The sequence below is a fragment of the Aythya marila genome (genome assembly GCF_965140915.1).
Source record: "Aythya marila genome assembly, chromosome: 6".
In the NCBI taxonomy this organism is placed as follows: domain Eukaryota; kingdom Metazoa; phylum Chordata; class Aves; order Anseriformes; family Anatidae; genus Aythya; species Aythya marila.
In genome coordinates, this window is record NC_139047.1 from 37,262,283 (window position 1) to 37,273,747 (window position 11,465).

Sequence of the window (11,465 nt, forward strand, 5' to 3'; positions counted from 1 at the left end):
GTTTGACCACCATGGCAACATAATTACGTGGTAAACAGTTTTAAGAAGTGTGTGTAATTGCAAACGAAATCTTTGCTTATACACTGAGTTGCCAAAATAAAGGGAATTGAGATGTGCTCTGAATTGTCAGAGTACACTCTTAACTGGTTAAATCCACGTTTACAACCTCGTCTGTGGTTAACCACCACGAGATAAGATCGTGGGCTGCCTCGTTGTGAGTGCTAACATGTAGAGGAGCGATGATACGATTCACATTTAAATTACTTTTCTTTGTGCTTTATTTTTCTATTGTCTTTGGCTTTGAGAGGAGCTTCCTGTGTTGTGAAGAACGTTATCAGTTTATTAAGTGGCTGCTGCTTACAATAATCCGTTGTAGCTGGAAAGGTAAAAATTGGCCTTCAGAAACCTTACACCATGCTGGTTTCTTGCGGTGCTTGCATAGGAGAGGCTGCAGTGGTTGAGGCTGTTCTGATAATGTGCAAAATCACGTCTGGACACATGCAAGGTATGACTTGAAACTTGGCAGTGTGTACACTTCCAAGTTAACATAGCTTGAAAGCAGCCACAGTGCATCTATTTAAATACTATTTCAAACAGAATTTATTTCAAGTACTGGGTCTTGTCCCAGCTGTTAGCAAAACTTCTTCAACTTTCACTGCAGCTTATCAGGAAAAAGTGAGGTTTGAGCTGGAGCATTCGAGGGATGTCACCTGGGCCATCGTGCTTTAATACTGGTTATCTCACCAGAGAAATCCCAGTGTTTGTACGTATGTATGCACACAAAACTAGTAAGAAATGCATCACTGGTGTTCAGTCAAATCAGCTGGGCAGCTGAGTGAGTTGTCCTCCCCCACACCCCATAGCCTGCTGCGCAGGTGTTCTGCAGAACAAGTCTGAAAAAATGATCTTCGAGCTGGGTTTCCAGGCAGTCCTTTGTAGAGCAGTTGTTATGTATCTCCATTTGAGAAAGCACTTGTAAATAACGGATTTTGTTACCTCGAGCACTTGGTTATTTCCCAAAACAACAGCAGGAACAGGAATTGTACGGACTGTGGTACGTGACCTGTTCCAGCCCAGGTGTCCCAAACCCCATCCAGCCTGGCCTTGGGCACCACCAGGAATGGGGCAGCCTGGGCCAGGGCCTCACCTCTGAGTAAAGACTTCCATCTCCTCCTTATATCTAATCTAAACCTGCCCTCTGTTACCTTAAAGCTGATACCTCTGGTCCTATCCCTGCACCTCCTGACAGAGTCCCTCCCCAGCCTCGCTGTATAGGATTTACGTTTCTTTTGTAGTTGCTGCACTGCTTCTCCTTTGCCTGCAGTAAACAATCCATATATATCTATATATACATCTATATTGTTAGGAGGAGGATATTGAGCTCTTCTGGCACTTGGATATAGCCTGGCTTAAGCTTTATTTATTTATTGACACGAGATAAAGCAATCCCTTCTGTATTTTATGGCCATCGGCAGTCCTGGATTTCCTAGAATTCCCTTGGAATTCCACCGCTTCCTTGGTGCCTTCTGTCTCTGCTCCTTCTTCACGTTACATTTTGCTGTCTCCTGAGCTCAGTGCACTAAAGCAGATGCTGAAGAAAGTCTCTGTGCTGCTACAAGGGATTCGGGGCCCCACTGGAAGGATTCCTGTTGGGAGATCCTGCTCTAACTCCCGGTGCGCGGTGTTCCCACAGCCAGGCTGGAAGTGGGTGCGGTTGCCACGAGCAGTAGCAACAAAGGCACGAAGCTGAGATTGCCTTCTGTCAATGGCAGCTCATCAAAGGGCTAGGAAAATCCATAAAAACGAGCAATAAAATTACTTTGAAAGTCTCGGGTTTACTCATTTTACTATTGCAGGAAAATGCTCGTAATGTATACACACATAAAACACGTTGGTTTGTATTGTGAATGTGGTGCCTGTTCTTTGAAGAAGTAGATAAGGGGAAATCCCTCAGAGCTCGTATAATAACTCTGCTCCCATAAACTGGTCATTTTCTTCTGGGAGAATATTACAGCCCTGCTCATTCAGGTTTCTTTAGCCGACTTGTTTCCTTTCTGTGTAAGGGATGCTGTAGATAATCAACTTCTAAGCCTGCTTGGAAGAGGGTTTAATTGTTAATCACTATCCACAATACGCAGAAGTGTCTGAATTAATGTGGTGAAATGCCTTTTTCCAGGAGTGCTGCATGATTTTAACAGTCTGCTATAATAAACACAGATCATAAAGCTCTGAATTGTAGCTAAATCCATGAAAACTCCGATATGCATTTTAAAAATAGCCCCTGAAATGATAGAGAGATCACAGCAATGCTGCTTGGAGCCATAACATCGGTACAGCAGTGGTTGTGTTCTCCGTGCCTCATAAATGCCCTAGCACATGGGAATCTGCAGCAGCTGTTACGGGACTGTGCTCTACCTGTGGGAAGATGCCTGAAGGCACGCAGCAGAGGGAGGCTAGGGAAATACAGGTTTTTAACCCATCCCTCTCTTGGAAGTGTGGCACTTTATGCTGGTTTACCAGAGGCGTTTCTCCTCGCTACAGATTCAGATTTTTATATGCCAGAGTCGTCGGATAAAAGAGCTGATAAGTGAGACAGAGACCGGCATGCAGATCTTCCTCCTCTTGGCGAACGCCTGCTCTGCGTGTGTGTGTGCAGACTTTGTGTCTGCAGGACGCGCTTTTGATGTTCCCTGCAAGGCGTATCGGTTTCAGCAGCAGAGATCAAGAGCCTCCCGCTGCAAACGACCCCATCGGCTGCTGATCAGAAGGTTTATTGGAGAAAACTGCCTCCAGTTCTGTCACCTCCACCAGCTTTCTCCCCAGTTTGTCAGGAATCTGCTCTGAGTGCCATCTGGAGCGAACCCCTCGGATGGAGCCCTCGAGAAGGGCTTGTGACTACAAGTGAGACTAAGCTGGAGATAGGGCGGTAAGATGCTGGGGCCTGCCAGAGCTGGGCGTGCCTGAAAGCCCAATTTCACGTGATTAGGGAATGGAAAACTCCAGGATCCTGCTAGGAGCTGAGAGGTGAATGTGGAGATTACTGTTTTTCAGTCTATTGTGATTCTTCTCGTGTTTTTTGGAAGCGTAAATGGCTTTTGTGGATTTAAAGGTAGGTGCTTGGAAAGGCTGCTGCCTGAGCTCGACGTCAGCCCATCGCATCAAAACCAGCTCAGCTCCCTAAAATCCTGTCACGGAGATAACTGGTGGTGGTGGATCTGCACATAGGGAAGCCACACGCTTCATGGCCAGTACCAGTTCCACCACGGGAATGGCTCAGCGGGAGTTTGGTTCTGATTTTTTCCCCAGTCCGTGTGTCAGCGAAGAAAGACTTCAAATTGAAGGACTAGCAGATGGTGCCTCAATGCATTTCCACAGCCTGAGAACTGACAAAGATCACCCGAATGCCTCTCTCTGCTGGACGGGTTGACCCATCAGTGCAGCGACCAGTGGTTTAGGAAGCTGCAATATTTATATTCAATATCTTAATAGCAAAGCCTGAGGCTGCGTGTGTGTGTCCTGCAATGCAATACCCACCTGTATACCAGCCACAGGGGAAGTTCATTGTGCCTGGAGCTGTAATAGTGTGTTAAATACCGGGGTTATTAATCTTTCCTCACCTCAGAAACGTGCACCCCGTGTATTAATGCATTTCTCTGTGAGGTTTAATTGCTCAGACTTGTAACAACTCAGAACTTAAGATCCTGTTTCCCACTGCGACTTGAGTCTTGGGAAATGGATTCTATTTAAAAGCAGCAAATTCTTGTCTTTTTTACATTAAATTTTTAGTGGCACACGGAGGTTCATCTGCGTTTGCTCAGAGGGACAGTAGTTAGGTACAGTTTTGGGAAGGTGCATGACGATCATCGCTCTGCAATAGTGCCACTAGGTCCGGAGTTGCAGTGAGAACTAAATCTGGCTTGTCCTTGTATCGGTCTGATCATGCCATAAATGCAGTGAATCTGTTACACTCGGTGGGACGATCTGTTAAATCCAACGGGCAGGCCTGTGGCAGCGAGCTTTGGTGGTCTGGGATCTGAGTGAGGATGACTAAGGGAATGTGCACGTTGGATGAAATTATGTTTTTGTTAATCACCGTTCGCTTGTATGACATACGTCAGCACCAGCCCCGGAGGTAAGGAGATGTTTTATAGATGAGTGGAGCCTGAGCCTCAGACGAGGGCAGCGCTTTTCCAAAAGCAGGTAGAGCCAGGAGTGATGCCGAGACGGGAACTCCAGGATCCTGCCTTCCTGCGCTCGGCTCGATCGTGTCAGCACCACAGTCACTATCTTAAACAAATTACTGCAATAAAACACCTCGGTGTTTATCTTCACATAGTAAAGAGAGGCATTTCTTACAATAAAATACGACTCAACCTGTAGAGGAAATAATAGTCCCTAAATTAGCTTCAGATGAAGGCAAAATATCTCTCCTATTACACGCTGTTGGCTTTCGCGTTGCATAAACTAAAAGTAACAATGAATATTTTTATTTATTTTTTATTTTTTTTTAAGATTAGAAGAATTTTAAGAAGGTTATGAGAATCAATCTGTCATCGTTTGTCTTCTGAGGAATGTGTGCAATGCTTTTTTTTAAAAAAAGGAAAAAAGAAAGAAAAGTAAAAGGAGAGGGTTTTGTTGAATGACGTTGATCTGCTTTGGAGTTCTTGTTTGTTTTTCTGCTTATTAAGCTCCTGACATTGAAACGGACTTGAAAAGGCTGAGAACTCTGACATTAAATGTAGATTTCAGGTATGTCATCAGCTCCAGTAATATAATATATACTGAAGTTGATTTTTTTTTTTTTTTTTTACAGTAAGAGCTAATATTTGGAAGTATTGCTTTTCTTCCGTGCTTCTCTTCACTTTGAAGTGCAACGCTCAGTGTAATGTCAGCAGGCTTACAAAACAAATTACATGCATAGTTTCACTTAATTTTTGAAAATTACTTTAAATTCCTTTAGCCTATAGCAACAATACTCTTGTGGCTCACCGCATATTGTTAAAAATTGGACAGGGCAGGAATGTGTGGAAAACTGGAACCCATTCGTGAGGAGTTCAGTGTCGGGCTGCTGATGCACCCCATACCTTCTGGAAATGAAGGTGCATGGGACTTAAGTAGATTTTTCTCTTTTCTGGCAAATGACACGTAACTCGAGCTTTTCCTGATCCACCAGCGCTGCAGAGCTCTCTGCATCCATAATCACGCTCCTGTGTTGCAAGTAAGTGTTTTCAGTTTATGAAGTGTGTATTTTAGTTATTGACTCCTTAATCCTTGCCTAAATGTGCAGGTGTTCTGGGATGTGAGTGGTGGGGAGAGAATGAAAAGACCGATTTGTCCCGAAATGGATTTTGCAGGTCTTTGTATTTTCAGCTTACCTGGGTTGTTGCATCCTGCTTGTACTCGGCGATGTTTTCTTTTAGGTTTCTGTTGATCTCAACATTTTATGTACTTTATGCTTTCATCACTTAAAAAAAAAAAAAAAAAAAAAAAAAAGAGAAGTATTTATTCCTATTGCTAGGTAACTGAGAGCAGTACTCCTCTGAGAAGAAGGCTTTTTTCCAAATGTGGTTGCAGGTTATGAAAACAAAGCAGTCATTCCCCAGGGATTAGTTGTCCTGCAAAGACTTTTCACCATGCTTCAGCCTGTGGTTTCTGCTCTCTCAAAGTGCCAGGAGTTGATGTGAAACCCTGTGCTGCTGCCACTGCTTGTTTAGTGTCGTTGTCTTCGTTTTACTAGGCACAGAGAGGCCGAGAAGCTGTTTGTTGCAATGCGTGAGCTTTTTCTCCAAGCCTGAACAATTGTTTGCCTTAAGCGAGCATTAGATACCCTGTCCTACTGGGCATAAAGCGAGTATGCTGCCTCTCTCATTGCACAAAGGGGAACATTTTCTCTTGAATTCTCATTATTTTCTGCCTGGTTCCAGCTCAGAAAATGAAGCACTTGCTTAAAATAATAACCAATAAAAATGTGGGCTTCAAATGAAAGGTTTCTGTTTCTGGGAAAAGAGGGTCCCTGTGGGACGTGTTTTAAGTGCAGAGAGTATGACCTACAGGTGTTGAATACACAGTAATTCCACTTTGCTTTAGTTCATTAAATTAGCCCCCCTGCTTTCGTTAGCTTGCTGGGAAAACTGCAAACGCATTGGTTTGTGTCTCCTTGGCAGGTTAGCAGGACGGTGATTCTTTGAAAGAGTCCCAGTGTCTATCATTAAACTCTGCCAAAAACTTATCAGGTGCTCCAAAATGACCCCCTGTCTTCTGGAGATGCTTTGGGATGGTAAAGAAACTACCAACAACTACTGACTCTCATTTCATAGTGGTCATTGCAAGTGAGAAAAGCTTTTTCTATTTTAAAGTGTTTTTTAATGGTTTCATCTGGAGTATCCGAGGTCACTTGTCAAATGGGATTTTTCAGGCACGGGCACTTAAAATGTTTGTGTGTGGCAGGTATAGATTTGTCACTATTACATTTCCCAGGTGTGGTGTGGTTTTGGGATATGTTGGCTTCAGAACTGGTGGTGCCCTCTCATGGTACAGCACTGTGCCAGCTCCGTAGCTATGAACTTGGTAGGGGAACTTAGTCAAAGCAAACAGATAATAAACCTAGGAGGGTGTACATTCTGTGCCCTTTTGGGAAAGGGCACAGCAAACAAAATCTGTCATGATAAAAATTGTCTTTGGTGTTGCTGCTGGCCTTCAGTCCTTCTCAGTAAAGCAGCATCTGATAGGGAAGATTCATGGGACGAGAGCCAGGCTCCAATGGATAATTGAAGTTCAAATATTTCACTGCATATTTCACTGGTAACTATTTATTTGACCAGCATGTACTTTTCCTAAATCCTGCCACAGCTTCATCAGTGCTGATCTGTCCTAACAACTGCGTACCTACGAGAGACCTGAAGACCAGCTGCTGTGGTAAGAGGGCCAGAAGTGAATTTTTTTTTCACTTTAAATTTTTTCATTTGGATAATCAAATTTAAGAGATTCTGGTGTGGTACACCCACCTATAAATGCATCATTTTTCAGTACAGAGTGTCTTGGTTTTTGTTCTGACTTGCTCCCTCCAGCCATGCTTTCATAGCCACTCACTGCCTGGGTTTCCTTCGTATTGTTACGGGTTGTTGATGACTTATATCATCTCCCTTATATCAAGTGAGAGTCATCTTCATGTACTTAAACACTGTGCCTAAGAATATTCCTATTGTTTCTTCCACTTTTTTTTTGGACTCCAGATTTATGGAAAACCGCTGACATCCTCAAAAAGGAATCTCAGCTGTGTTTCTGTGCCCAGATGCTAATCTGGTCGATGGGAACAATTTCAGGTTTTTTGTTTGCTTGCTTTTTTTCCCACTTCATTTTTTTTTTTTTTTTTTTAACTAAGGTTGTTACATTCTCGAATTCTTGGATATTTGAAGTTCCTTAAGCTAAACTGTGAGAATCCTGTTCAGTACTTTATCTCTGCTTATCAGTACCTTTGTACATTAAATCGTTTTTTGATGGTGACTTTACAGCCTTCCCTCCTCTATTGTAGGAGTAAGTCTTTCACGCTCTTTGTTGACTGACATAAGGCGAAATGAAGTTTAAAATATTATTTTTAACATGAGAGCAGGATAAAGGAGTGGTTAGAATGACTTATTCAGGCTTATCTTCTTTATGCAATTAGGTAGACACATTCTGTTCTAGAATTTTATTTATTTATTTATTTGAAGTTAGATTCTGGCCCTATAGAGGTTGATGGGGAATCTTACTGTTAGTTTCAATGACTGGGAATTAGAAGAGTCAAAGACCCTTTAACTTTGCACATATTTGTGTTCTTATTCTAGAGTAAAAATAAGATTTATTTTTTTTTCCCCAGTTTCTCCTTTCCCTAATGTTTTGTGTTTTATTTCTTACCCTTTTCTGTTCAAGGTTCATTTCAGTTCTAAAACAGAAAGAAAAAGTGGGACGGGAGCACAAAGGGGACGATGTACAACAGCTCAGCCCTACCTGCTAACAGGTGTAATGTTCACCTTCAAGGAGGTGATTCACTATTGCCTTCTTTGTAGTTTCTGTGTAAATTCCCCTGCGTTTATATTTTTTTTGAATGGTGCAAGGGTAATTGAGGGTACTCAGGGTGAAGTAGTTAGCAACAGGCACTGCAGCATGAGTTAACAATTGCATCTTCAGACAAATTAAGACCACTTCAAAATAGTTGTGGTGTAAGAGAAAACATTTGGAGGGATATTTCCCGTTGGGGAGAAGCAGACTCGCTGCGTGTGCCTGCCTACTCTGCCCGTGCCTTCTTCATGCACGCATCCCTGGGGAGCCGGGTGAAATTTTCCTAATTGCTTGGAAGTCATTGTACTTCTCTGTGAATCCTTCAGTTCTTGTTGTGAATGGCCCTCATAGGCAAGCCCCGTTCTAAAAAAATGGTTGCTCCAGATATCCGCCCTGTATGAAATGTGTGTCTGTGTTGGCTGCTTCCCCAAACCTTTGGGGTACTGTTGTGCTATTAAACCAACATTTCTCTCCTGTCTCCATTCTTTGTTTCTGTCTTCTTGCCTTACCTGGCTGCATAGTACTTCCTTGCATGTGGACTAACGACAATAACCACGCTCAGCAACGATTTCTGCAGTATAATCAGGTCAAAATCACAAGCCTGGGCCTCACAAAACTGTTTATTTGGGCCTACTCACACAGCCTTCCATAAATCTGCAGCCATCGCCCCGTAGGCTTTTGTACAGTGCAATTTGCATTCATCTGTGTCTAGCATTTATATCACCTAGGTGTCTAAAGGCGGGCATACCTGCTGAGCATTTATTGATCTATTACCAAAGCATGCCAGGAATGCAAACCGGCTACCCAGGAACCGGCTGGGAACAGCAGGGAGAGCACAGAGTTTATTTTAAGGCAGACTGCTTGGGGGGTGAAGTTCACAGGTAGCTTTTTGACAGCATACAACAGTAACCACGTTGTCTGTTCCTGCGCTGTGTTTGCATAGGCATTTATACAGCTGCAGAGCAAACAGCCCGGAAAGGTAAGGCAAAAAGCAATCCCATGGGCCGTGCAGCGACCCCGCTCCTCCCCGCGGCCATCCTGGCTCTGGCACGGGGCTGAGCCCGGCAGCAGGTGCTGCAGGGGCTGCAGTGGCCGTGGGATGGCTGCAATAATGTGTGCTTAGCACGTTAAATAACGTGTGGTTAGCTGCGTGCAGCTCCGGGTCCAGTTGGGAGTTCGGCCTGCCTTCGTGGAGTTCATCTTTGGAAAGCTGTGGGAGACTTGGGTCTTACATTTCCTGATAGAAAGGATTCATTTTTTTCCCCTCTGCTGTACAAATGGTGTTGAGAGTGCGGTGTACAAACAGAGAATAACATTTTGAACTCTTTTTTTTTCATTTTGAATTCTTTATTTTTCTTCCCGCTGGTTTTATATTTGGCTTTGTTGGGTTACGCAAAACCAGATCCACTCTGTATGAAGACACAAGGATTAAAAAAAAAGGGGGAAAAAAAAAAAACCCTAGAAGAGTGTCAATACATTTGCAGGCTGGTTATTTAGAAGTGGAGGATGTCTCAAAGATTTCTGTGCTGGAGACTGGAAAAAACCGTGTCAGCAACATAATGGGAGAACGTGTCAGTCGTACAAGGTACACAGCCCAGCGTTAGTTTCTTAGCAGCTGTGACAGTTATCATGATAACTAAAGCCTTGAAACCCCTGTTCAGCATTTTTACAAGCAAAACCCTAGACTTAAAGTAGACAACTCTGCCAACAGTCATACTTTTGTAAGTAAAGGGATTATGAAACATAAGCGCCTGGATGCCGATTTTTACGTTGTCTGTCAAACCTGAATAAGCAGAGACTCTTGAGCTATATTGGTTTTTACACTTTAGATGCAAGAGTAAGTTTAGGGTGACTTTCGGAATGCACGGTATGGAGGGTAAGTTCCTGAAAAGAGGTTTTTAACAAACCCTCACAACATCTGGTTTTCAACAGCAGCTAAGCAGAAACTTCTAGCTTTTGACACCGCTGAGTTGTCAGGGGAATTCGATCCACTCTCCCTAAAATAAGAAGCTGTTCCTGTGTCGTGTATAATATTTTGATGGTATAAGGAGGAAAGAAAAAAAATATTTTGGCCTTACAATATGTCATTTATGTGTTTTGCCAACGCAGGACAGAAGTTCAGCACAGGCAAGGGTGGCGTGGTCCCTCCTGACCTTTCTGGAGGTGCAGTCCCAATGCAGTTCTGGAGGTGCTGCTCGATGCCAGCTTGACCATGAGCCTGCAGTGTGCCCAGGTGGCCTCTTTTCACAGATAACTGGAGATAGGAGCAGAGGGAATGGCCTCAAGTTGCACCAGGGGAGGTTCAGGTTGGAAATGAGGAGACATTTCTGCTCAGAAAGAGCAGGCAGGCGTTGGGACGGGTTGCACAGGGAGGTGGTGGAGTCACTGTCCCTGGGGGTGTTCAAGGAAAGGTTGGACGTGGTGCCTGGGGACATGGTTTGGTGGTGACATTGGTGGTAGGGGATGGTTGGACCAGAGGGTCTTGAAGGGCTTTTCCAACCTTAATGATTCTGTGATTCTGAGATACGTGCAGGACTGCTTCGGTTTTGGTGGTGTCGTATTTTGGTGTCTTGCATTTGCTGTCTCCACGGAAGTTACAAAAACGAGGCTAAAAAGATGATGTGAAAATTAATGACATTCTTCTGCTTGTGCATGTTAATGCTTGGCAAGTAATAAAGCCTTCGGAAGCCTTGAGAGCTTCTACCACCCGTGTGGGTGGCGCGGAGTTATTTCAGACATTTTTACTATCCCTTATCACCTAAGTAGATGTGTTGGTTGATGTTGGTAGCATGCCTCTATAGTGACAAGTGTTGAAAGGAAGATGAAGAAACGGAGTAAATAGTTTCCAAGGCTTGTGATCTTTTTCTTTTCCAATTTGTGAGTTGTACAGATCTCTCAGCCTTGTGTTTGTGATTCAGAGGTGTACAGATGCTCCCGAGAAGGTTACCTTGTCTTGGCTCGGGTAGCAGTTGCTGTCAATTCAAGAAAAAATTTCTAATACAACTTCCCTTTGGGTTCATTTACACATATCACAGCAGTCTGGCTTTGTAGTGGCAGGACTGTTCTTAGTGTTATTTGTAACGATTCTCAATGGTGAAATAAATAATAATGACAAAAAGCTTTTTTTCTCTTTATGGTGCTGGTATAGCAAAGTCTCTACTGTGTCTTTATCAATTTATATTGGTTCTCTAAGATAAATAATAATTTATAACTCATACAAACTTAAAATTTAGCCAAAGTACTCTGAAAAGACAAAGTAAGAATGCTAACCTATTTTTTTTTTTAAAGAAATTATCTTTGATTTCTTAATTCCATCAGTGTTCTGGATATGGAAAATGCATTTGCTGAAAACACATGAAGTACCTGACTCGTGTCATTCCTTTGGACATATTAGAGTCCTTAATGCCATAATCTAGAAAATTCCACAA